Genomic DNA, 6,000 nt, shown 5'->3' on the forward strand with positions numbered 1-6,000 from the left:
CCTGATTAAGTAATAAGCAGTCCAAGCGCGCCGCATCACTCCCCGCCCGCCTTCCGGATGGCCGCTTGTCCGACTCGCTGCTACGGGCGAAGGCCCTCCTAATGAAGTTGGCAGCACTTCCACTGTGCCCTTCTGGCGTCTTTAATCGCTCTGATTGCCTCGAGGAGACGCCAGGCGTCGGAGACAAAGGAGGCGGCTTACAGTGGCCAGGGTTGCGACTCTCAGATGTCACCGTCGTTCAGCATTCAGATGCTTCACAAAATCAGTGTGTTCTCATCTGCTAATCCTTTCTATTATTACCATTCTCCGTCCTTTCTTATCGACAGTAAAATGACTGTAAAATTGTACTGAGTGATTCAGCTGGCCATACCTATGGGTTTTGAGCAACCCGTAACACCTTCAAATATCACGATTATATTCTCACAATCTCTCCCTCGCCGAGAACAAACTATTAGTTCTACAGGAAAAATGAACAGGACCTTTTTGAAAGAAATTTAGTACAGTTAAGTTTTTTATTGGGATACAAAAATGATCTTCTAATTTGATTTTCCTGAATTACTCTAAAACTGTGTCCTCCAGCGAAAATGTATCCCAGTACAAAATCTAACTACCTACAATAAGGTCCTGTTCATTTTTTTGTGTAGGGATGATAATCTATGCGTAGCAAACGTGAAAATATGAACATCGTGCCTGTGGATTTTGAAGATGTTGCGTGTTGCATAAAGCCCATAGGTAGGGACAGGTAAATTACCTTGTATGTAGCCTACAGCAGGGGTGACCAACCGACGGCTCGCAGGCATCTACTACCCGAAAGTTAAAAAAACAAGAAAAGCTATCAATAAAGTTCTGTTAATGAAAAACTTATATTAAATTCCCACCCTATGGTTATGACATTCGTTAAGTATATATTTCTCCGGCCGTCCCTTTTTTCCTAGAGTCAGTGTTGAACATCATATGTGGCCTAAAAATACTCGTCTTCTTCCACAGTGCTCCAGGTAAGCTAGAAGGCAGGACCACCTTGGTCTACAGGCTTTCACGACTGCTTTGGGACATCAAGACGCGTCACTTCTCTCGCCTCGTTCTCCTACAAATATGACGTTTCAGCCATCTGTCGGGACCTTCTCCAGGAGTATTTCATCGTCCCCAGACATCTGACAGCCTAATTAAGGAGTCGACAGCCTAATTAAGGAGTAACCTGATGATGATGGCACGTTACGCCGTCGAAAATTCGTTCAACAACGACCAGTCAACCCGGCTGCATACCCGAGAGACCTTCAAGTACCATATTTATTGCTCACTGGGGACGGGTTCAGAACAAGAACAGGATAGGTTCAGAACAGGAATGTCGTGCGACAGTGCAGCTGATCATGTAAGAGTGTTACGATGCGTACGGAGCGATAGGGGAGTGGTAGTTTTAGATTGATTAAGTGTACTACGTTTCAGAACATTTATTAAAAACCCACTGTACAAGGTTAAAATCAACCTTTCAAGCATTTCAACCATAAGAATCAGAAAAAATCTTATTGAGCCTTGGCTGGCTCGCATCATGCCTTGTTTTCGTATCATTCGTTGCACTCCAGTGGTGTCTTATTTCTTCTTCGGTTACCGCCATAGCGTTGCTGTCTTCTCTCCTTGAGCTGCAGCAGCAGCGTGTATCGATACTACTACTGTTGTACTATCTTTGGTGTTACGGATATATTTTCCGGGTTTTTTTTTTTTTTTTTTTTTTTTTTTTTTTTTTTTTTTTTTTTTTGCAGTTGGTCGGTTGGGGTAGAGTAGCGAGGAAGTCTCTGTGGCGCGTAGTCAGGCCAGAGTCGCTGGACGCGTGCACGCGCGGTTGGAGTTGTGAGGCGCTTCTTGAGAGGGTTTCGAAGTTCGTCGCCCACCGATCCTGGACACTAAAGGTGAGTGCTCACTTAACCTACTATCAAGCCCCAACTGCTATCACATCTCTTCGTTTGATCCTAGTTGTCGCTTTCTGGGAGATTCCTGCGAGCAACAACGTGTGTGCATTGAAGTAGGGTAGAATTGCAGCCGTCTTCCTGTGGGGTGTTTAATTTAATGCATTCCTCCATTAATGAAGTGTACCAGCGGTATCTTCTGCCTTGTGGTTGTTGACGTTCCGGTGACCTGCCCTGGTCGTTGACGTAGTTTTTGGCAGTGTATTTTCCTCGTCGTGTTAATGCTGTCTAGCACGGCGTGTAGTTAGACAGCTGAGGTGTTGTTGGTACTTTTGGGTGTTTATTCTGACTTGGCTGGATTGGTTTATTAAAATGGCAAAGTTTTTTTAAGCCTTAAAAAATTGGTTCTTGTTTGGTATGTGGCCTTCAACCGAGTTTTCAGCCCTTTCAAATCAAAGGTTAAAACAATTTTTTAGGCCTTAAGCCGTAAGAAATATTTTCTACTTTTTGTGTGGCCTTCAGCCGAGTTTTTCAGCTTAAATTAAAAATTGGAAATTTCTGTGTATCAGCTTTAAGTCGTGAGATTTTTGGGTTTTGTATGTGGCCTTCAGTCGAGTTTATGTGAAGCATTTTAGGATAACGCCTTTAGCCTATTTTAGTTTAAATTTAGAAGCTATTCCCTTTAGGCCCTTAGCCGCAAAATTGTTTTCTGCATGGTGTGTGGCCTTCAGCCGAGTTTTAATTCTCTTAAATTAAAAATTAAAAATCCATGTCTTGCCCTTAAGTCATAAGATTGTTATTCTTTAGTATGAGGCCTTTAGCCGAGTTTTGCACGAAATATTTTAAGATAAGGCCTTCAGCATTTTCAGATTGAAAGCTCTTCTTCCTAGGCCTTAGGCCGTTAAATACACTCCTGGAAATGGAAAAAAGAACACATTGACACCGGTGTTGTCAGACCCACCATACTTGCTCCGGACACTGCGAGAGGGCTGTACAAGCAATGCTCACAAGCACGGCACAGCGGACACACCAGGAACCGCGGTGTTGGCCGTCGAATGGCGCTAGCTGCGCAGCATTTGTGCACCGCCGCCGTCAGTGTCAGCCAGTTTGCCGTGGCATACGGAGCTCCATCGCAGTCTTTAACACTGGTAGCATGCCGCGACAGCGTGGACGTGAACCGTATGTGCAGTTGACGGACTTTGAGCGAGGGCGTATAGTGGGCATGCGGGAGGCCGGGTGGACGTACCGCCGAATTGCTCAACACGTGGGGCGTGAGGTCTCCACAGTACATCGATGTTGTCGCCAGTGGTCGGCGGAAGGTGCACGTGCCCGTCGACCTGGGACCGGACCGCAGCGACGCACGGATGCACGCCAAGACCGTAGGATCCTACTCAGTGCCGTAGGGGACCACACCGCCACTTCCTAGCAAATTAGGGACACTGTTGCTCCTGGGGTATCGGCGAGGACCATTCGCAACCGTCTCCATGAAGCTGGGCTACGGTCCCGCACACCGTTAGGCCGTCTTCCGCTCACGCCCCAACATCGTGCAGCCCGCCTCCAGTGGTGTCGCGACAGGCGTGAATGGAGGGCCGAATGGAGACGTGTCGTCTTCAGCGATGAGAGTCGCTTCTGCCTTGGTGCCAATGATGGTCGTATGCGTGTTTGGCGCCGTGCAGGTGAGCGCCACAATCAGGACTGCATACGACCGAGGCACACAGGGCCAACACCCGGCATCATGGTGTGGGGAGCGATCCCCTACCCTGGCCGTACACCACTGGTGATCGTCGAGGGGACACTGAATAGTGCACGGTACATCCAAACCGTCATCGAACCCATCGTTCTACCATTCCTAGACCGGCAAGGGAACCTGCTGTTCCAACAGGACAATGCACATCCGCATGTATCCCGTGCCACCCAACGTGCTCTAGAAGGTGTAAGTCAACTACCCTTTCCAGCAAGATCTCCGGATCTGTCCCCCATTGAGCATGTTGGGGACTGGATGAAGCGTCGTCTCACGCGGTCTGCACGTCCAGCACGAACGCTGGTCCAACTGAGGCGCCAGGTGGAAATGGCATGACAAGCCGTTCCACAGGACTACATCCAGCATCTCTACGATCGTCTCCATGGGAGGATAGCAGCCTGCATTGCTGCGAAAGGTGGATATACACTGTACTAGTGCCGACATTGTGCATGCTCTGTTGCCTGTGTCTATGTGCCTGTGGTTCTGTCAGTGTGATCATGTGATGTATCTGACCCCAGGAATGTGTCAATAAAGTTTCCCCTTCCTGGGACAATGAATTCACAGTGTTCTTATTTCAACTTCCAGGAGTGTAGTTTTGTTGATATGCGGCCTTCAGCCGAGTTTTAGCCTATTTAGACTAAACACTGAAAATCTTTGTCTCTGCCTTAAGCCGTAACACTGTTCTTGAGCCGAGTTATATGGGAAAAATTTAAGCTAAGGCTTTCAGCCTATTTATATTGAAGATTAAAAAAAATGTCTGAAGAAGTGAAACCTCCAGAAGAACTCCTGTACCTCAATTCCTTGCTTAGAACTTGTGCCTTGGATTTTCGATGTGGCCTGCAGCCGACCTAAATAAAGGAGGGTCTTTCGTTAAAACATTGAGAGTTTAATTCTTGCTTGTATGATTGTGCGTTTTCACAAATAAAGTTTTATGAGGAGTGCAACGGACAGTAACTTATTTTGGCCCCTTTCCACAAATATAACCTCATCCGCTCCGTCCTGCTAGCCCAGGGATTTCACTTATCAATAGCGTAATAATTTTTCAGTTCTCAGCATCATTCAGCTTCCCCTGACACTATCGTATTATACAACCCGCAACGTTATATCTCGCCTTCAAAACCCACGCGCGGGATTTTCTTATTCTCTCGCTCTCCACGCGCAAACTATTTGTCAGCCATAAAACATTAACATGATCTTTTTTTGTACGGAATTCAACGTATTCGAAATTTTTACTGGGATACGTTTTCGCTGGAGGCCACGGTTTTCGAGTTATTCAAGAAAACTTACGAAAGTGACCTTCAAACGTACCTCCACCCACACACTGATCCTTCACCAGTCACGAGTTTTTAAAAGTTGTACGTGGCAGTCTCTCCTACCATTGCACAAAGATTTCCGGCTACACGAACTACTAAAAATATTTAACCTTTTTTATATCTTGGGCCACCAGAATAGTCGGCTGTTTCGTTAAATTATCAGTTCAAACATGTCCTTAAGTGTAGCGAAAGGAAAACGACTTTTCCTAGTCAGAGAGCCTCAGTAATATAAAGACTTAATTCTTTGTTTTTTGCCATCAAAATTCTCAAAAATCTTAGGTGAAAGTTTAAAGACGTCACTTTTACAATTTGTAAGTGTTTTGCTAAGGCGGTGGTGTAATAACGCCAATAAATGAAGACCAAAAATATCGAATGTGGGAAATATTTGTACAGGGATAGGAAGGAGTACTATAAACAACATACTAAAAACTGTGGGAATTGAGTGTCGCCGGCCGAAGTGGCCGTGCGGTTAAAGGCGCTGCAGTCTGGAACCGCAAGACCGCTACGGTCGCAGGTTCGAATCCTGCCTCGGGCATGGATGTTTGTGATGTCCTTAGGTTAGTTAGGTTTAACTAGTTCTAAGTTCTAGGGGACTAATGACCTCAGCAGTTGAGTCCCATAGTGCTCAGAGCCAGCCAATTGAGTGTCGGAGTGGTGATGCTTTTGAAGGACAATTTTGTACGTTTGTCTTGACTAACTCGAAAACAACGGCCTCTAACGAAACGTATTCCGGTATGAAATTTAACTACATTAAATTTCCCACAAAATAGTCCCTGCTGGTTTTTTCTGTAGAAGTAACAGTTTGCGCGTAGATCCTTTTCATACCGTATCTTATCAGTCCACCTGGTTTTAAGCACCCTTCCCCAGCGCCAGGTTTCAAACGCTTCGATTCTCTTTCGTTCCGGTTTTCTCAGTGTGCACGATTCACTTCCATACATTACTCTGCTCAATACGTACATTCCCACAAATTTCTTCCTCAAATCAAAACTATGTATGATACCAATAGATTTATCTTGACCGGGAATGCCCTCTTTGCCTACTCTAG

This window comes from Schistocerca cancellata, chromosome 6, assembly GCF_023864275.1.
Source record: "Schistocerca cancellata isolate TAMUIC-IGC-003103 chromosome 6, iqSchCanc2.1, whole genome shotgun sequence".
Classification (NCBI taxonomy): Eukaryota; Metazoa; Arthropoda; class Insecta; order Orthoptera; family Acrididae; genus Schistocerca; species Schistocerca cancellata.